Source organism: Bubalus kerabau, chromosome 9, assembly GCF_029407905.1.
Source record: "Bubalus kerabau isolate K-KA32 ecotype Philippines breed swamp buffalo chromosome 9, PCC_UOA_SB_1v2, whole genome shotgun sequence".
NCBI lineage: Eukaryota > Metazoa > Chordata > Mammalia > Artiodactyla > Bovidae > Bubalus > Bubalus kerabau.
This window is the reverse complement of record NC_073632.1, coordinates 102,574,531-102,595,735: the sequence shown is the minus strand read 5'-3', so window position 1 is coordinate 102,595,735 and position 21,205 is coordinate 102,574,531. Positions and strand designations below refer to the sequence as shown.

Sequence of the window (21,205 nt, the reverse complement as noted above, 5' to 3'; positions counted from 1 at the left end):
TTATTCAGCATTTACCTACAGCCCCAGGGCATACCTCAAAAACTGCAGATTTAATTATTTTTAATGGGATGCAGCTAATTTAATGGAGGTATAGATAGATAATTAAAATTAAGATACATTTTCTTATTGCATGAGCTCCTCGGCACGCTCAGATTTTGCCTTATAACTGGGCAAATAACACCACTAGCAACTGCTGTGTGCCAGTGATTCATTTACCTCAGAATCCCCCCCACCTCGGGGGAGGGGGCGGTGGGTTGCTGAAAATGCAGATTCCTGGGCCCAGGTGCCTGAAGTATGAATATCTGGGGTGTGAGGCCCAGGAATCTGCATGATTAGATAGACTTTCAGGCGACCCTTAAGAATTGCAGGGACTTCTCTGGCAGTCCAGTGACTAAGACTTCACCTTCCAATGCAGGAGGTGTGGGTTTGATCCCTGGTCGGGCAGCTAAGATCCCACTTGCTGCATGGCCTAAAAATCAAAGCAGTGTTGTAACAGATTCAATAAAAACTTTAAAAACAGTCCACATAGAAAAGAAAATCTTGAAAAAAAAAAAAAGAATTCCAAAGAGGCCTTTAATGAGTATCTATTATGGGCTGGAAACATTATATTACTAGAAAAAAATTTTCTTAACCATCTTATAAGGCTCAGTTCAGTTCAGTCGCTCAGTCGTGTCCGACTCTTTGCGACCCCATGAACTGCAGCATGCCAGGCCTCCTGTCCATCACCAACTCCCAGAGTCCACCCAAACCCATGTCCATTGAGTCGGTGATGCCATCCAAGCATCTCATCCTCTGTTGTCCCCTTCTCCTCCTGCCTTCAATCTTTCCCAGCATCAGGGTTTTTTCAAATGAGTCAGCTCTTCTCATCAGGTGGCCGAAGTATTGGAGTTTCAGCTTCAACATCAGTCCTACCAATGAACACCCAGGACTGATCTTCGTTAGGATGGACTGGTTGGATCTCCTTGCAGTCCAAGGGACTCTCAAGAGTCTTCTCCAACACCACAGTTCAAAAGCATCAATCCTTCGGCGCTCAGCTTTTTTTATAGTCCAACTCTCACATCCATATATGACCACAGGAAAAACCATAGCCTTATAAAGTAAATATTATCATTTCTGCTTTTAAACTGTTGACTAAAAAAAGATGTACAACTTGAGAGTTATGAGTTAAGTTTTATTTGGGGCAAAATGAGGACTGCAGCCTGGGAGGAAGCATCTCAGATAGCTCTAAGACACTGCTCCAAAGTGGCAGTGGGGGAGAGTCAGTATATAAGGTTTTGGTGAAAGAGTTCAATGCCATTAAGCATTCATTTTACAAAAAGTTTGTTGCTAGTCACAGGACTTGATGTCACCATGAAGGGAGTTAGTGCTTTTCTAGATATGAGGAGATGCAAGGACTGGGATCATAAAATCTGTTCCTAAAACATCTATCTAACATCACTTCTTGGGAAATAGATGGGGAAACGGTGGAAACAGTGTCAGACTTTATTTTTTTTGGCTCCAAAATCACTGCAGATGGTGACTGCAGCCATGAAACTAAAAGATGCTTACTGATTGGAAGGAAAGTTATGACCAACCTAGACAGCATATTGAAAAGCAGAGACATTACTTTGTCAACAAAGGTCCATCTAGTCAAAGCTATGGTTTTTCCAGTGGTCATGTATGGATGTGAGAGTTGGACTGTGAAGAAGGCTGAGTGCCGAAGAATTGATGTTTTTTTGTTGTTGTTGTTTTTTTTTTTAGAATTGATGTTTTTGAACTGTAGTGTTGGGAGTGCAAGAAGATCCAACCAGTCCATCCTAAAGATTAGTCCTGGGTGTTCATTGGAAGGACTGATGCTAACGCTGAAATTCCAATACTTTGGCCACCTCATGCGAAGAGTTGACTCATTGGAAAAGACTCTGATGCTGGGAGGGATTGGGGGTAGGAGGAGAAGGGGACGACAGAGGATGAGATGGCTGGATGGCATCACCGACTCGATGGACATGAGTTTGAGTGAACTCCGGGAGTTGGTGATGGACAGGGAGGTCTGGTGTGCTGTGATTCATGGGGTCACAAAGAGTCGGACACGACTGAGCGACTGAACTGAACTGAACTGAAAACATCTATCTAAAGACCTGTCTCACCAGATTGCCTGAAGCACAGAGTGCCTTACTCCACCCTGAAATCCCTCAGCAGGTGTTGAAGGTCAACAGCTTCGACAGTGAAGGGTTTAGTCTCCGCAGAGGCAGATAGCAAATGCCCTTGTTGTTAAGTCGGCGGCAACCATCTTGGCAAGTGCCAATTTGTAGTTGACAAAACCAAAGCTTGGAAAATTGAATAACATTTCTAAGATCACATAGCTAGTAAATGGCAAGGCCAGGATTCAAATCCAGGTCCACCTAATTCTAAATTTCTGTCCCCTTTGCAAATTGCCCCCACATTCTGACAGAGGTCTCAGGGCGGCCAGGCCTTAGAAGATGCCCATATGTCGTCATGGAGACAGCAGGGAATAGGGGCAGGAGAGCCTCCTACCTTTGTGGGAGGTGGATGGCAATTGTGACCTCTCCCTTATATTATTTTGTATTTATCCTCCTTTTAACCATGGTGGAGGGTCTCACACTTCTGGGGAGTCCATGCTCCCTACTGGACAGGGCACTTTAGCTGACCCCGGCACCCATCTTTTAGAAAATTCTGATGAGAAGCAACGGTGTGAGAGGCAGTTGGGAACCACCCAACCCCCATCTGCTCCCCTCCCAGGGCCAGGGGACTGTGTGCTGGCCAGAGGGACTGGGTCCTGCCACCCCCCGGGTGTGTGACTCCTCCTAATTAGCTCAATTATACTGGGAATGCCATCCTACTTGTCAGCGATTCAGCCGTGGGCAAGTGACCCAGCTCTTGTTGATGAGAGAGAGAACCCCCCCCGGCAGGTTCCTGAGAGGGGTTTCTGGGGGTTCCCTTGCCAAAAGCAGTCCCAGCGGCTCCATTGGAAGAGGCTGGGCTGTTGCACAATGCTAGGGGGTGCCAGCACACAGGCTTCTAGGTGGACAGAGCCCCTCGGGAAGGTGGGAAGGCTACTACTGTTCAGGCTGAAAGGCAGGGAAGGGCGCCCCCCCACCCCGCCCCCGGAGTCGGGCAGCTTGGCTGTGCATGGAGAGTGGGTTTTCCTGGACCAGGGCACCGCCTGGTACTGCCAGCCCCAGGTTTACTTGTTAGCACCAACCGAAAACAGATTTGGAAACGCTGAACTGCGTAGGCACAGTCAACATGCTTTCTGGTGAAACTCTGTTGCTCTCTTTATTTAACAAAAACCCGATTCTGGAGCCTCCTGTAGTTAGTTTAGTCCTGGTTAGTCCAACCAGTCCATCCTAAAGGAGATCAGTCCTGAATGTTCATTGGAAGGACTGATGCTGAAGCTGAAACTCCAATACTTTGGCCACCTGATGCGAAGAACCGACTCATTGGAAAAGACCCTGATGCTGGGAAAGATTGAAGGCAGGAGGAGAAGGGGATGACAGAGGATGAGATGGTTGGATGGCATCACTGATGCGATGGACATGAGTCTGAGCAAGCTCCCGGAGCTGGTGATGGACAGGGAAGCCTGGCGTGCTGCAGTCCATGGGGTCGCAAAGAGTCGGACAGGACTGAGCGGCTGAACTGAATTGAAGTTAATTTACCTTGAAGCTCTCCTGAGAGGATAAACCTTGTAGGTTTGGAATCTTCGGGAGGATCGATCAGGAGGGACCTTGGCTGCCCAGAATGGAGCAGTTGCAGCTGCAAGGCCCCAAGGGAGAGGCGGGGCCCAGGTAACCGAGCCCCTGCTGGCAGCGAACTCGGCTCCCACCAGCCCCCACTCCCACCCCCCACCCCACTCCCACCCCCACCCCCACCCCCGGTCTTGCAAAGCCACGCTCTGCACTTTCATTTCCCCTGGGCCTTTATTGTCCGCTTCCTCAGGATGCTTGTCTGTCTAGAAACTTCCTGGTCTGACCGGAGTTCTGCTATTCTCTGTCCCTCCACTTCGAGAACCTTCCCTGACCCCTGAACCTCCACTTCCTGGCAGGCCTCTGCCAAACTGCTCAGCTTGAATCCATGGTAGAAATTCTTCTGCAAGATGCTGGTTGTTTTCCTTGAACATTGTACAATGGAGCAAACATGTTTCAGTGGTTTTTAAAAATACAGACTTCCTCTCCCATGAGTGCAATTACACATGCTCAGTGCAGAGAACAAGCAGATCATCAAAGAGGTCACACACTGCAAAGCAAATCCCAAACCGAAGTAATCTTGACACCCAGAGGGGAGGGCGGCTGAGTGTTCATTTATTTTCCGTCCCTCTGGAGACAGGGACTATCTCGTGCTTGCAGAAGAGAATTGGTGGATGCTCTGTCCCTTCCTGAACCTATGAACAAAATTTAGAAGCACCCCCCCCAACTTTCTTCATGATCCTAGCTACTGTATTGTCAAATAACAACAGAAAACAGGCCCCAAATGGTATCACTTGTGCTAAAACCCATGAAACCAAACCTAGATTTAAGATCTAACCCAACTGCAGTTTTGACCATCACCAGAAATGTCATTTTAATCAACTGGTCTGGAATTTTCTGGTCAGCACCGATAGAGGGAGAAGGGGTAGGTGTATGGTAAAATCCTCTATGTTCCCACCAATCCCCTCCGCTCTCCGCCATCCTGAGCTAAAAACAATCCTTTTCTTTTGCTAACAGCTCCCCTGCTCCTCCCTTCTTCCCATAAAAACCTTCCATTTTGTACAATCCCTTGGAGAGCCTTCTAGTTGCTAGATGGGATGACGCCCAATCGATTCATGAATCACCCTAATAAAGCCAATTAGAGCTTCAATTTTACTCAGTTGAATTTTTTTTTTTTATTTAACAGAATATGCAGGGCCTCCCTGGTGGCTCAGTGGTAAAGAATCTGCCTGCCAATGCAGGAGACACAGGTTCCATCCCTGGTCCGAGAAGATCCCACACGCTGCAGAGCAAACAAGTCCCATATACCACAGCTATTGAGCCTGTGCTCTTGAGCCAGGAACCGCAACTCCTGAGCCCACGGGCCGCAACTACAGAAGCCCAAGCACCCTAGAACCGGTGCTCCACAACAAGAGAAGCCACCACACTGAGAGGGCCGCTCGTTGCAACTAGAGAAAGCCTGTGTGCAATGGTGAAGACCCAGTGAAGCCAGAAATAAATAAATAAAATTATAAAACAGAATATTCAGGCCTACAAGCCAAAGTGAGGGCCTCTAAAATGCAGAGACATTACTTTGTCAACAAAGATCCGTCTAGTCAAGGCTATGGTTTTTCCAGTAGTCATGTATGGATGTGAGAGTTGGACTATAAAGAAAGCCGAGTGCCGAAGAACTGATGCTTTTGAACTGTGGTGTTGGAGAAGACTCTTGAGAGTCCCTTGGACTACAAGGAGATCCAACCAGTCCATCCTAAAGGAGATCAGTCCTGGGTGTTCATTGGTAGGACTGATGTTGAAGCTGAAACTCCAATACTTTGACCATCTGATGAGAAGAGCTGACTCATTTGAAAAAACCCTGATGCTGGGAAAGATGGAGGGCAGGAGGAGAAGGGGATGACAGAGGATGAGATGGCTGGATGGCATCATCAACTCAATGGACATGAGTTTGGGTGGACTCTGGGAGTTGGTGATGGACAGGGAGGCCTGACATGCTGTGGTTCATGGGGTCACAAAAGTCGGACATGACTGAGCGACTGAACTGAACTGAACTTGGAACAGATCTTCCCAACACAAATTTCCTAAGTGCAGTGGACCTGCTGCCGAAGCTTTGGAGGGGGTGCCCTGAGCATGTTTATTTTTTACTAAATAAGCGTGGCATAAGGAATATTACCCTTTGGCAGAGCCTTCAAATATTTTTCCAAGTCAACTTAGAAGCCTGGGAGCAGCCATTGCCCGCAAAGGTGCACGGAGGCTGTCTGAAGACAACTTTGTCTTGGGAAACTTCCTAAGTCCCCTCAGGGGGCCACACAGGGCTGGAGCTGAACAAGGCAGAGAGAGGGCATTGCCCACTTGCCCAACCTCAGAATTTTTTAAGTCCTGGAATTTAAAACATTTTTGTTTTTTAATTGGAGGATAATTGCTTTCCAATATTGTGATGATTTCTGCCATACATCGACATGAATCATGTCCCATCCCTCCTAAACTTCCCTCTCACCTGCCCCTGCACCCCACCCCTCTAGGTTGTCAGCACCCCATTTGGGCAGCAAGGCCCTGACCCCCTCCTCTAGGAAGTGAGAGCCTCAGGAAAGCAGGTGGCGCAGGCCTCAGCCATGGAGGGCGCTGTAAAGACAGTCCAGTATAGAATCTTGGGGGCTTCCCAGGTGGCTCCATGCTAAAGAGTCTGCCTGAAGTGCAGGAGCCTCAGGAGACGCCAGTTCAATCCCTGTGTCGGAAAGATCCCTCGGAAGAAGGCATGACAACCCACTTCTGTATTCTTTCCTGGAGAATCCCATGGACAGAGGAGCCTGGTGGGCTACAGTCCATGGGGTCGCAAAGAGTCAGACACGACTGAAGCGACTGAGTACACACACACAGAATCTTGGAAGGTGCTAAAATTGCTGCTGAAAGGAACTGGTGACCTTCAGTTGGTGAGAATGTGTTGTTTTCATAGCAATCTGACCTCAGTGCTGGAACTTCTAAGTGACCTCCCTCTCTCCCTGCCCTCCCTTGCCTCCAGGCTCACCTGACACCAATCCAACTTTCTACTCAGGAGTCAAGGAGGTCTTTTCAAACATAAACAGGATGTCTCTGCCTGAGACCCTTTGGCAGGGCCCTTCTAGTCTGGTTGACAAAGAATGACATCCACATGTTCCCTTTGGCGCTTGCGGTTTTTGGTGATTGGGTTCCTGCCTCCCTAACCTGCTGTCTCCACCACACCATGAGTTCCTTGAGGATAAGGATCACAGCTGATTAGATTTCCACCCACAGGACCGAGGTTTCCACTAGGAAACCTAGTTGGGCTCCCAGCCGGAAGGGCCCAGGTAAACAGTGGACAAAGGAAGCAAATAATCTCTGTGAAGGAAGGATATCTTTTCTAGAATTTAATAATAGATTGAGTAAAACCTTACACTTAGAAGCAGGGGAGGATTTTGCATTGGGTCTTCTGTGCTGGGATTGGAAACTGTCCTACTTCAGCATTAAGGTGGCGAGAGGTACAGCTGCCCTTGACTTTGTGGATTTCTCAAGGCTCAGTGAACACTGGGGTAACTGAACATTTTAACCTCAGGCCTCTCATAGAGCCTTTTAAAGAAATCACCCTTGGAAGAGGTGTGAAGATTAGTAGGCAAGAGGAGACAGCCTCAACACCCTTCATTTTTACCAGGGAAAATAACCAAGGGCACAGTTGAAAATGTGTTCCCAAGATTACTGAATAACAGGCAGGAAGGTCCTTAAAACCTGCCTGAAGCCCCGTATCAGCTGTCTTCCTTAGAGCAAGGGGCTGTGGGGAAGATAAGGAAGATAGATCCCTTTTAGAAGAAACCATTCTGCCTTCTATAAACAGCCATGCAACATTCTCAGCGAATCCAAGAGTCAGACTGGAGTGAGGAATCACAGGAACAATCTGACCTTGAGGGGGAAAAGGTAATATTGCTGAGCAGATATCATATTTGCTGTGCAGAACAGATAACATCATGAATTTATATACTGTGAATGCTGAAAAACAGTTATTCTCAGGGCAGAAGCAAAGGCAAAGAATGTAGTTCAGATAAAGATTCAGGCAGCCAGACTATGTCACAGTGACAGACTCTGCTTTGAGCTCTGATCACTCCTTGTTGATGCCAGTAATTTGAGAATTAATTATGTTTAACTTACAGGTCAACTGGAAATGACTTTGTCCTTAAGGATTTGCGTGAAATTGACTTGGTTCCATCTCACATGTACTTGGAGACCTAGTAATCCTTTCAGGCTTTTTGAGGAATTCAGAGGGTGAGGGCTGTAAGTATTACATTTCCCCTGGTCACCCTCCAACTTTGAAATCTCAATTCCACAAAATCAATTCAGTTTATGAAACATCTCTTCATTCCAACTTGCACCTCACTGCCTTAACTGGCCATGATTTGGGCAATTTTGTTTTCCAAAATGCCATTGACCAAGGCTGTGTGTGTAGCTGACTTTTGCTGACAGTTTGAGGTCATTGAGAGGTTTATATCAGCCTTGAGGGTTTTATATCAGCATCTGAATCTAAGTCTGAAGTCAAATCTGAATTAAATCTAGAACTAAATATTGGACATCCCAGCACTTGTATTTTGTCTGTTTCATCAGGAGCTCTACAGGCTGTCTTACCACCCATGTTTCTCCCCACTTCTGCGCCCTCACCCCTTTCTGACCTTCTGTTGTTGCTTAGTCACGAAGTCGTGTCTGACTCTTGCAACCCCATGGGCTGTAGCCCGCCAGGCTCCTCTGCCCATGGGATTTCCCAGGCAAGAACACTGCACTGGGTTCCCATTTCCTCCTCCAGAGGATCTTCCCGACCCAGGGATCAAACCCACATCTCCGGTGTCTCCTGCATTGAAGGTGGGTTCTTTACCACTGAGCTACCTGGGAAGCCCTCCCTGACCTTATCTCTGTGCTCAATTCAATTCTCTCCGGACTTCCCTGGTGGCTCAGACGGTAAAGCGTCTCCACTCTCCACTTTACTCAAATTTTCCCTAACCTCTTATACACAGCCTTTGGCTGTTTCTTTACACTGCCTCTTCCAGACAAACAACTGAAACCTCACTTCCCAACTAGAGAAACCTATCAAAGTATTTTTTAAAACAAAGGCAGTTCCTTTTTTCTGAGCAGAACTCTGGTGTTAGTGGGTAAATATTGTTTTATTTTGGATACATGGACAATTCCTGGTGAGAGCAACTTCATGGTATTTCTGAATTTTACTTAACTCCTGTGTTATATTTTTTTAAATATGGTAGTTAAACAGTGAGGTAGGGCCAGGAATAGCATGTTGCTGTGAATAATAAGAGATGAAACTTGTCTTCATAAAGCTTACAGTCCAGGGCGACCAGAAGCGTAACAATGATTATACATCTCAGTACTGTATCATCAGTTTAAAGTTGGATGATAACAAGCTCTGGCTGCATGTGCCCCAACTTCTTTTGCCCCTGTTGCATGATTATCCAATTACTGATTAAAAAATTCGAGGCAGCACTGCTGAGAATTGATGGGACGCAATGAGTATGGCATCTAAGACCAGCTGGAGACTGTCAGCATGCTGGCAGGCTTCACCCCCACCCCCTCGGGGCTCTGATCAGCCTGTCAGGGACCTGGACCCTGTCCCCAAGGGGGATGTCCAACGGGCACTTGTCCCTAATGAAGTCTGAGCCTCCTGAAGGCCACAGAAGTCCTTGCTATTGGGTTGTATTGGGAGTTAAATCTCCTTTCTCTGTTGACTTTGAGTCCTTGGGCTCAGCGTATATAAGATGCTCAGAGGTTTTATATGAAATATTCATTCAAACCCAAACAGGAAAATCCTGCCTGGCTCCTGGCAGCCTCTGGGAGGCTGGTTTTCTCGGTTCCTGGAGGACACCTCCCAGGCTGAACTGAATGAAAGATGAGGCTCAGGGGGTGGGAATCCAGAGTGTGAGGAAATGAAATGACAAGAAACCAGGTTTGCTGCACAGGGACCTGAAGTTAGGAGCTCACAGGGAGAGTTTCGCTCTCCTGGGGATTTTGTGAAAATGTGATTCTGAACCACTCTTTTAAGAGAATGTGGTTTCGTAAGATTAAGGAAACTTTTAATATTAAGGGAAAAAAGAATTTTTATCATTTATGCCCTGTCGACTTTAAAAAGGGTTTTTTGAGGTGGCTTAAAATATTAAAGCCAGTGTAAAGTAGGGCAGTGGAAGTAGAGATAAGCAGCAGCTCAGAAACCAGGGGCTAAGGGCGACGTGGATAAATTTAGTGCTTGTTCTAGAAGCTTCTAATTCAGGACATAAAGGTGGTCATGACAGATTGTGCAGTTTATGTAGCCTGGTTAGAGAAAACCTTCTAGAGAGATGGATATTTTTCCAGGTACTGAATTTTTCTGAGGTTATTCTTCACATGTGTGCGTGTGTGTGCTAAGTCACTTCAGTCGTATCTGACTCTTTGTGACCCCATAGACTGTAGCCCACCAGGCTCCTCTGTCCATGGGGTTTCCCAGTCAAGAACAGGGAGTGGGGTGCCATTTCCTCCTCCAGGGGAGCTTCCAGAACCAGGGATCGAACTGGCATCTCTTACATCTCCTGCATTGGAAGGCGGGTTCTTTACCACTAGCACCACCTGGGAAGCCCGTTATTCCTCATAGGATGGGCATTGGAGAGTAACTTGAGTAATCCCTTTGCAGTCATTTGGTAAAAGGTATAAAACCAACAGGGCTTCCCTGGTGGCTCAGCAGTAAAGAATCTGCCTGCAAGGCAGGAGACCTGGGTTTGGTCCCTGGGTTGGGAAGATCCCCTGGAGGACGGCATGGCAACCCACTCCAGTACTCTTGCCTAGAGAATCCCATGGACAGAGGAGCCTGGCGGGCTGCAGTCCATGGGGTTGCACAGAGTCGGACACGACTGAGCAACTGAGCAGCAGCAGCGTAAAAGCAACAATAAAAAGACAAGACTAAGAAAACTTGAGTAAGCCTTGGTGTTCATTTGCAGGATGACCCGATTCTTGCCATCTCTGAGGTTTTATGCACTCCTCCCGCCTGCCAATCTCACTAGGTAACTAAAGGCAAAGAGAAAGAAAGCCTTTGCTAAAATTGCTGGATGAGAGCAAAAAGAGAAAAAAGGGGGCCATAGGAGGAGCTGCTGGTAACCGCTGGAGTTAAGAGAACAAGAAGAGAAAAGTGAATTTGCAACAAAAATAATTATAGAGGATGTGAAACCCTGTTACTCATAGAATACAGATTTAAGATGGCGACCCCAGACTCAGGCAAGGCTTGAAAGTCTTTTGTCTAGAGCGCCGACGCTGATTTCTCTAACGGAATCCCGGTTAGGGAGCTCATTAGCCAACGGAGGTAACAAAAGAAATGATTTTGCCTTCAGTTACACCAGCCAAAAACAGGAGGTAATTATTGGAGAAAGAGATTTGACCTTTGGATAACAAAAAGTAGAAGAAAAAATTGCCTCTTTTCAGCTTAGGTTATAGGAAGAAAACATCACGATACTTTAACTCTTGAGCCTCAAGCATCACCTCAGTTTGGATGGTTGTAAAGGATTTCCACCAGCACCCTGTTCGCTGCAGGTGAGGCTTTGAAAGTGTGCGCTTGTGGGCACTGCTTCCTGGGAGACAGCCTGCAAATCTCGCTGCCCAGAGTCACAGCCGTGATTGGGAAGAGCTGGTCTGTCCTCCTGGAGAACTCGGAAGGGCTCTGCTGACCAGGGCGGGGACCACTCTGAACTCTGAAGGTGAGTCTTTCAGGATTTCTGCCACTGCCTCAGTCTTTGCATTCCTACTGCTAAGTTGCTTCAGTTGTGTCCGACTCTGTGTGACCCCATAGATGGCAGCCCACCAGGCTCCCCTGTCCCTGGGATTCTCCAGGCAAGAACACTGGAGTGGGTTGCCATTTCCTTCTCCAATGCATGAAAGTGAGAAGTGAAAGGGAAGTCACTCAGTCGTGTCCGACTCTTCGCGACCCCATGGACTGCAGCCTACCAGGCTCCTCTGTCCATGGGATTTTCCAGGCAAGAGTATGGAGTGGGGTGCCATCGCCTTCTCTGCTTTGCATTCTTAGGACTCCTTAATTCAATCAACATGTGTGTTTTGAGTAGCTCTCTGAGGCCAGCCATCGCTCAAGGGGCTCGCATCACACCAAGAACAAGAGTAGACACATCCCTGCTCTCTGTAACGAAGCGAAGAGCCAAGAGAGGCACTAGAAAGGGCAAGAAAGGTGTCCGCCAGGGTCTACAACAGAGGAACCTGAACTGGCTGGGCTGGGGCGGAGGCTGGAGGGTGATGGGCGGACTGCCCCAGGGATGAGGTGCTGGAGCAGGAGGGTGGCTGGTAAGTCAAGGGCAGGTGAGGGAGGGAGGGATGGCACTTCCTGCAGAGCAGAGGATGGAGCTGAAAGAGGCCCCGCAAGGCTCTAAGGCTTCATCCCAAGAGGAATGGGACACTGTAATAGCGTTGTAAGTCGAGAAGAGCATTGAAATGATCACTTTGGCTAAGGTCTGGTGGCTCAGGTGGTAACAAATCTGCCTGCAGTGCAGGAGACCTGGGTTTGATCCCTGGGTCAGGAAGATCCCTTGGAGGAGGGAATGGCAACCCACTTCAGTATTCTTGCCGGGAGAATTCCATGGACAGAGGAGTCTGGCCGGCTACAGTCCATGGGGTCACAGTTGGACACGACTGAGAGATTAACTTGGAGGATGAATTAGAGAAGAGCCTGAGTCAAGTTGCTTTATTCCTTTGAATAACTCTTATTTTACTTCTTCAAGCTTAGGTGATTTATGTGGGTAATGCTACAGCTTGGATTAGTTAAGGTTACAATGACCCTGCATCCCAGTTTGCCTGGAGCAGCCGTCATTTAGATCTATGGTCCTGATATGATTATTAATAGTGCCCATTCCCTCTCAAAAGTGGCTGAGTATGGGCAACAAATTATACGCTTGCTCTTGCTAGAATATCTTTACTCACTGTTGCAGACCACCTAACAGACTGGCTTGCGGGCAAGGGTGATTCCTGACTGTCCTTCTGAGAGAAGCCAGAGCGAGGGCAGCCTCAGGGTTGGCTGCTTATCTGGTCCACGGTGTCTTCACCGGCCTTGTTCTCTACTCGGCCTCCCAGGGTGTCAGCCTGGCTTCATACCGTGCAGAGAGACGTTCTCTTCCAGCAAGACCCTGCTCGTGTCTCATTCACCCAGACTGGGTCACGGGCCACCAGCGAGCTGACGCCATGGCTGGCTGCATGCCACTCTGCGCCTGAACCACAGCTGCAGGGCACGAGATAGAATTCGCCCCTTTTCTGTCTTAGACTGATCCAGGCCCTCCTGATCTGGGGGTCCACCTCCCCCCAAGTCCATGGGCTGCATGAGGTAAAGGAGGGGACTTAGGCGAAAATCTGAATTCCTTTGGGAAAGCAACAAGGGAGGATGGATTCCAGATGCGGTCAACGAGGGTGGACCACACAGGACGCGAGGACAAGAGGATCCTTCTGTTGTGAGGGGTTTGGGGCAGCTGTTTGGCAGTTCTAGCATATACCCTGGACTGAAGGATGGTCCCCCGCTTTGGGGGAAGATTGTCTTCTTCGACTGAGCGTTCAGCCTCAGGAGGAAGCACCTGGAGCAGTGGGGGAGGGAGGGGATCTGCTAACCAGCCAGTTCAGGGGACCCATGCCTGGCGACCAGCAGGGTGGCAGATGTGGTCAGATCACCCTCCAACCACTGTAGCCTTTTGGAAGGGGAGAGCCCTTTGCCTTTAAGGGACAACAAAATTCCTCACGACATACCTCATTAGCAAATCTGCGACCAGACAGACACACTCAAGAGAATTCAAGAACATCCAAGAACCAGGAGACTTAAGAACTGACTCTTTCAGACTCATTTTGGAAGCTGAAATTCACTTCTGGGTTTTCCTTTCTATTTGCTTTGGTGTCACTGAGCTCCTGACATGGTATATTATATACTTTGTCCCTAGTACTGACTCAGCCTTCACAACTTTATCTTCCACGAATTACTTTTTCTGAGTCCCAGGAGACACTGAGACTGGGTCAGGAAAAGACAAACCGGAATCAGCATCTGAATGTGTTTACCTCTGACTTGGAATCCTTCATTCAGATCTTTGAATTAAAATGTAAGCACTTTAAAACTGACCATTATTTTGTATTTTCTGACTTTTGGCTCTTGTGCATTGATACAGTAGCTAACCTCATAATCCGGGGGAAGAATTAGATGATTTTACCCTGAGCTTGGAGAAGAGTGAAGTTGATCTTTTTTTCTTGATCCTGGAGCCACTTCTGGAAAGTCAGGTCTTATCCTTCCAGCCATGCCCACCTGACATGAACGGCTGGAGGAGAGGTCAGCGATGGGGTCACTGCTCTCTGGCCAGTAGGTGAGCATTTTTGTTGGGTCACGGGATACCAGGGGAGAGGCAGCCAGACGTGAGCCCTTTTGCTGTTGCCCCCCAAAGCTGGAAGCTCCAGGATGTGCCCTGGGGGTGGGGTCTGAGTGGGCCCCGCCGCAGGGCCACGGGTAAGGAGGCCCTGAGGACAGAGGGAGCAGCGTCACCCAGTGGCACCGACAGTCAAGGGGGGTTGGGGGGGCATGATGGCACCTCTGCTTCCTTCCCTTCACAGCACGTTGGAAGAAGATGGGCAAGGCAGGCAGGATGGGGAGAGAGTCAGCCCTGCCCCTCCTCACCTAGAATCTCTGAAGCGAGGGCCTTGTCATTCCTGGCAAAAAAGCAGGTGGTTGACCGTGTACCCGATGCCATGGCTATTACTGTTCAGTCAATAAAAACGCACAGATGGGCCATGGGAGTGCTGAGCAAAATCACAAAGATAGTGGACACTGAATGAGCTTTGTGTTGATGTTCTTTTTTTCTCTCCTTCCAAAAAGAGGCAATAATGGAAGCATGGCATAAATCACTTACGGGCAAAACGAGACAAATTTCTAAAATGGGCGGCAGCACACAACCAATTTCACATCGAAAGCCATTCCTTCTAAATGCTGAAAAGCTATAAATCAACAAGCCTAATGGATTTCGTCCTGTCTCTGCAGGATCTTCTAGGGCATTGAATTGAAAAGGTAATACATCAGCCGGGGAAATCCCTCCCGCAAAGTGCACAAGCTTGAACATTTTTGAAGCAAAATGCTCCAAGGTGAAAGCTCTCCTTCTTTCTCGTCAGGGAGCCTTGAGAGGCTGGCTGGCCTCTCTACCAGATGCAGAGCTCACTTCCAAGTGCGGCTGAAAGGACACACTTGGACCCAGCTCTGTCCCCCTGGCTGTGGGACCTCAGGCAAATAATACCAATCATGGAGCCTCAGTTTTCTCATCAGTTCAATGGACACATACAGGGCAATTGTGATTATAAATGAGAAAACATTACAAAGGACTTAAGACAGCCCTTGCCTGAAAACTTGACAGCCAGCATTGAAGGAAAGTTACACGGTACAAAATAGCCTGGAGTTAAAACTCCCCTCCAGGTCCTCCCCACCATTCTATGCAAAACAAAGAACTCTCTCACCCAAAGAAAAAAAAAGGACTTTAAGGTTGATTACACCCAGCTCCCAGCTGGTCCAGCCTCCGGCTGATCTCCAGAATTCCTTGCCCCAGCTGTTTAAGAGATAACTACTCCAATCTTGGAGAACAGGCCCCCTTAATACAGTAGATTTCCACAAAATTGCCTATATATACTTCCTCTTTTCTTGGGTTAGTGCAGCAGCTCACTAATCTGACTGCTTCCCCTTCCCACTTTATTAAAGGTGACCTGTTCCTCTAAAGTGCTGGTCTCGTTCTTTTTCCAATCCTCGCCTTCTCTAACTCCTTTACCCTACAAGCATGATGGTTGTGGGGTGTTTTTTTGGATAGTAAATAACCTGTTTACTCTTACCTTTGCCTGTGAACAATTTACTCTTGAAAGTACATTTAGTAGGAAACGAACAAACAATACTTCTACAGCTTATGTGTTTTCTTTTGCAATAATGAACTCTAGAAAAAAGCAAAGTGCTACTATGCTGTTCTTTAGGCAAAATTCAGGAGTTTAGAAGCCAGTTTGTTTTCTCCCCAGTTTTTACACGTAGTACTTGTTTTTGCCTTGAGATCAAAAGATGTATAGGTGTCAAGGAGAAAAATAACATATTAGAGCAATAATGTGATTACTGACCGGCTGTTTGGTAATTTGTTGATCAATTTCGTCAAAGCACCAAGGTTATTTTTTCTCTTCCAGGGGAGTTTCTGAATATTTTCTGATGGTTATCTCCTCCTTCCCTGCCATGATGGTTGTTTTAATTTTTTGTAATTTTTGTAATTTTATGTATTTATTTTTGGCTGTGCTGGGATCTTCGTTGCTGTGCGTGGGCTTTCTCTAGGTTCAGTGTGCGGGCTTCTCATTGCAGTGGTTGATCCCGCTGTGGGCACAGGCTCGAGGGCACACAGTCTTCAGTAACTGTGGTGCGTGGGCTCAGTCGTTGCAGTTCCTGGGCTCTAGAGCACAGGCTCAGTAGTTGTGCTACACAGGCTTAGTTGTGCCTCGGCATGTGGGATCTTCCCGCACCAGGGATCGAACCTGTGTCTCCCGCATTGGTGAGTGGATTCTTTACCACTGAGCCACCAGGGTAGTCCCAAGAGTTGTTTTTAAATTTAGGTTCCCTGTTTCCTTACCTGCTGCTTCCCTGATCTGGCTGAGATAACGGGGTGGACATGCTGTCTTCTTCTCACCTAGCCTTCCCTCCTTTCTGTGAGAGGGGCAAAACCCACGAGGGAATGTCTCTGCTTCATTAAATAACAAGATACATGATGACTTCCTGTCATTTGAGGATATATTCCTGGTGGGTGGGGTCCACCCAGCTCTGGTTTCAGTTAAGCTTTGGACAGGGGATGGGTTCCCAGCATTCCAGTCTCCTTTTTTGGGAATAGCTGCCTGTTCCCCCTGCTGGGTGGGGCTACGGGTCGGGGCTGAGACAGCAGAGGTCAGCCCTTTGCTGCCCGGAGCCCAGGGTTCTCCCCCAAGTGCCTGGGGGCAGGTCAGCCAGGATTCCAGGGCCTGGGCCAGTTTGGTCATGAGGGTTGTTCTAATTCACAGTTTGGAAACTCAACTCTGGAAAACAAAGCTATGTTGCAAAATTTCTTCATTCCTTGGTCGCACACCATCAAGTTGCTCATAAATTTAATGTAATTGGAGTTTTTCTCCCAGATGAGTCACATGGCGAGAACACAAAAGAGTTGACCAAAACCAGCCAGGAGGCTTGTTTTTCAGACTATCTTTTTTTTTTTTTTCCCTGTTTGTGGGTCATTTATCCCATAACCTTGATAAAGGAGGATAATAAAAACAGACAGAGACAAGGTTGTTTTATATGGCAGTCGTACCTTAGGGCTTAGAAAGAGGTTTAATGCAGAAAAGCACTCGACGCAGACACTGAGCATGAGAAAAGCATAGAAAAGTATGAGAAAAGAAAAGTTCTCTCCACTGTCCCAGTTCCTTCAGTTTGGGCCAGAGAGGTTTCAGTGGAAGCCTCCATCCAGCTATGACAGGATCACCTATTTCCTTTACCTTAAAATGTACGGTGGAGGCCCACTGAAGGTGGCAGGCTAGACTAGGCATATCAGGTTCATGGTAAATGCATTGTTCTTATGCTTTGCTCATGGCACGAAGCCCTCTTTCTTGTGCAGCCTCAGCATTCTACTCAACCCAATGCTCTGGACTGTCACCAACAATCTTTCCGTGTAGACATCAGGGGTGAGTTTTAGTCACCATCCTGAAGGTCAGACCATCATGTGAGTCTGGACTGATGAGATGTTTCAGCTACCTTAGGGTAGACAATGACCTATTCTCTTCCAAAACATAAACCATCAGCTGCTTCTCACATAGTAGTTGACCCAGAAAACCATTTTAGAGAGATGAGTCGATGAAATTGTTTTCTGAAGTTATGTATTCCCAATTAGTTAGGCCACTATAATTCCAAAGATAAGGCGATCAAAGCAAGACTTGTTCAGGTAGGAAGCAGGCATCTGCTGTCATTTGGGATGATGGTAGTTTAGGGCCCCCACATTTGGACACCTCTGTCCCCTGGCACCTTTTTTTAGATTGAGTGTGATCTGATGGAGCCCTTGGCAGGCAGAAGTTCTCTTCTAGGGCTGAGCTATCGAAAGCAGTAAGAGGTGAAGAGGAGGTTGAAGGGGGCCTTGAGGATGAGAGACAGGGTAAGGTGAGCAGGTCCAGGGCACATCTGATTCTCTGCTCCTCCTGGCACAGTAAGGGTTTTGCACAGTGCAGGTGACGATGGGCTTAGACCCAAGAGCCTGCCAAACCAGTTCCTGACCTTGACATTGCATTCTCCAACATGAATACAAATAACCCGGACCTGATTGCACTTCTCCTGCATACAGACCACCCTAGCACAAGGGGTCTCTTCTGGACACTACAAACCCCTGCCCATGGCAGGCAACTCCCTTCAGCTTTGAAGCGGCTTCCTTGATTGGGTGACAGACACTGTCATTTAACCTACCCAGCAGCCAGGATCCCGCCCTCCTTCTTAACAGAATCCTGCCTTAGAGGAGGATTTTGATAGTCCTAGCCAATCATGGTAACTCCAGCTGCTTGTCAGTGATTGGTTTTATCAATCCATTAAGCCAATCAGGGTGCACCATCCAGTCTGATGCTCCTCTAGGGAAGGGATGGTTTCAGTTCAGTTCAGTCGCTCAGCCATGTCCTACCCCATGGACTGCAGCATGCCAGGCTCTCCTGTCCATTACCAACTCCCAAAGCTTGCTCAAACTCATTTCCATTGAGCTGGTGATGCCATCCAGCCATCTTATTCTCTGTCAGCCCCTTTTCCTCCTGCCTTCAATCTTCCCCAGCATCAGGGTCTTTTCCAACGAGTCAGTTTTTTACATCAGTTGCCCAAAATATTGGAGCTTGGGCATCAGTTCTTCTCATGAACATTCAGGACTGATATCCTCTAGGATTGACTGGTTTGGTCTCCTTCCAGTCCAAGGGACTCTCAAGAGTCTTCTCCAACACTTTAGTTCAAAAACATCAATTCTTCGGCACACAGCTTTCTTCATGGTCCAACTCTCACATCTATACATCACTACCAGAAAAACCATAGCTTTTAGCTATGGTTTTAACCATAGATGGACCTTTGCTGGCAAAGTAATGTCTCTGCTTTTTAATATGCTGGCTAGGTTGGTCAGAGCTTTTCTTCCAAGGAGGAAGCATCTTTTAATTTCTTGGCTGCAGTCACCATCTGCAGCGATTTTGGAGCCCAAGAAAATAAAGTCTGTCACTGTTTCCATTGTCTCCCCATCTATTTGCCATGAAGTGACAGTACTGGATGCCATGATCTTAGTTTTTTGAATGTTGAGTTTTAAGCCAGCTTTTCACTCTCCTCTTTGCTTTCTGCAGATGGTATCATCTGCATATCTGAGGTTATTGATATTTCTCCTGGCAATCTTGATTCCAGCCTGTGCTTCATCCAGCCCAGTGTTTCTCATGATGTACTCTGCATAGAAGTTAAATAAGCAGGGTGAAAATATACAGCCTTGATGTACTCCTTTTCCAATTTGAAACCAGTCTTGTTCCATGTCCAGTTCAAACTTCTGCTTCCTGACCTGCATACAGATTTCTCAGGAAGCAGGTAAGGTGGTCTGGTATACCCATCTCTTGAATTTTCCACAGTTTATGGCGATCCACACAGTCAAAAGCTTTGGCATAGTCAACAAAGCAGAAGTAGATGGTTTTTTGGAATTTGGGGTGAGCTGTTTTGAATGCGTTTTCCCCAGTATGCCTCATACTTGCTTTGTCTGTCTTTCCCTCTCCATCGATGAGCAAGAAATAGCCACTAGATGACCTCTTGCTGGTTGCCATGGTATGGGCAACCCCTGCTTGAAAGGTTGCTGCTGAACGAAAAGACGCCGGGATTCTTGGCCTCCGGAGGAGAAGAATTCAATCCGGGAGACCCTATAGTCCATCGGGTCCCAAAGAGTTGGACACGACTGAAGCAACTTAGCACACGCACACGCAAAGGAGCTTCTGAGACCTTGAGACTAGGTTAGAGCATGAGAGGGTAACAGGCAGGAAGGCCAGGGGTCTCCAAATGGAGGAGAAGAATTCAATGCCAGAGACGAGGCTTGATCTCTCAGAGCTTTGGTGTAATAAAGTTTTATTAAAGCATAAAGGAGATAGAGAAAGCTTCTGACATAGGCATCAGAAGGGAGCAGAAAGAATACCCCCCTGCTAGCCTTCAGTTGGATGTTATATAGTCACTAAGAGTCTGTTAATGAAAGAAAGGAATGTCTTAAAACTCAGAATGGTACCAGGCCCCTCACCCATAAGATGCATTTTGGGATAATCTTGGCATCAGATGATTCATCCTGGGTCATAAAATGATTAACTTGAATATTTTAGAAGGACAGATTACCATACAAATAGTTTTGTTTACATAGATTAGGGAAACAATATCTGAGTATAACATACTGGTTTGTCAAGTGGGTTCTGAGCCATTAGGCAGAACCAACTTGAAGACAGAGTTTGGAGTAAATGCATAGCACATTAGCATAGCTTAAGACAAATATTCCCATAAGAAAAATGCATTGGTTATCTCAAGGTTTGAGAATAGTTAACTTCAGGTGAAACCAGGTGTCATTATGGCAACACACTATTTTAAGAGAAACCTCCTTTTAAATTTGTATAGAGAAGAAAAAAATATCGCTAGTTTGTTTCCTCCTGCCGCTTAAGAGAGATAAAAATGTCTGACACTTGCGGGCTATTTCCTCCATTTGGAGACCCCTGGCCTTCCTGCCTGTTACCCTCTCATGCTCTAACCTAGTCTCAAGGTCTCAGAAGCTCCTTTGTGTGTGCGTGTGCTAAGTTGCTTCAGTCGTGTCCAACTCTTTGGGACCCGATGGACTATAGCCCACCAGACTCCTCTGGTGGGATTCTCCAGGCAAGAATACTGGAGTAGGTTGTCATGTCCTCCCTACAGGGGATCTTCCTGACCCAGGGATCAAACCTGCATCTCATGTCCCCTACATTGGCAGACGGGTTCTTTACCATTAGCACCACCTGGGAAACCCCAGAGGTTTCTTTGCTGCTACTGCTAAGTCACTTCAGTCGTGTCCAACTCTGTGCAACCCCATAGACGGCAGCCCATCAGGCTCCCCCATCCTTGGGATTCTCCAGGCAAGAACACTGGAGTGGGTTGCCATTTCCTTCTCCAATGCATGAGAGTGAAAAGTGAAAGGGAAGTCGCTCAGTCGGGTCTGACTCTTCGCGACCCCATGGACTGCAGCCTACCAGGCTCCTCTGTCCATGGGATTTTCCAGGCAAGAGTACTGGAGTGGGGTGCCATTGCCTTCTCCAGAGGTTTCTTTAGAGTTTTTAAAATCTAAAGGCATTAAGGAGAAATTGTGGAGCCCAGCAGAGGTCGAGAAGGACTGAGTAAGAGAAACACCTCCTCACTTGGGTTACACCTCATGCACAACTGCTTGTTCTCTGGTGAGGAATCAGCAAAGGGACATTATGATGCTGGAAATTTCCATCTTCCCACCGAGGGAAACATACTA

General features: G+C 47.4%; 2 long non-coding RNA genes across 2 annotated transcripts; one reads left to right on the top strand and one right to left on the bottom strand.

Moving 5' to 3' along the window:
* The first annotated feature begins 7,467 nt into the window (after positions 1-7,467).
* LOC129619486 (uncharacterized) lies at positions 7,468-13,773 on the top strand. The gene is made up of 3 exons (XR_008697900.1): positions 7,468-7,598; positions 7,832-7,952; positions 12,629-13,773. It is a non-coding gene; the product is annotated as an uncharacterized LOC129619486 (long non-coding RNA).
* An 841-nt stretch (positions 13,774-14,614) lies between these two features.
* LOC129619485 (uncharacterized) lies at positions 14,615-18,143 on the bottom strand. The gene is made up of 3 exons (XR_008697899.1): positions 17,962-18,143; positions 16,304-16,411; positions 14,615-16,126 (listed from the first exon to the last, which is right to left on the bottom strand). It is a non-coding gene; the product is annotated as an uncharacterized LOC129619485 (long non-coding RNA).
* Between the last annotated feature and the right edge of the window lie 3,062 nt (positions 18,144-21,205).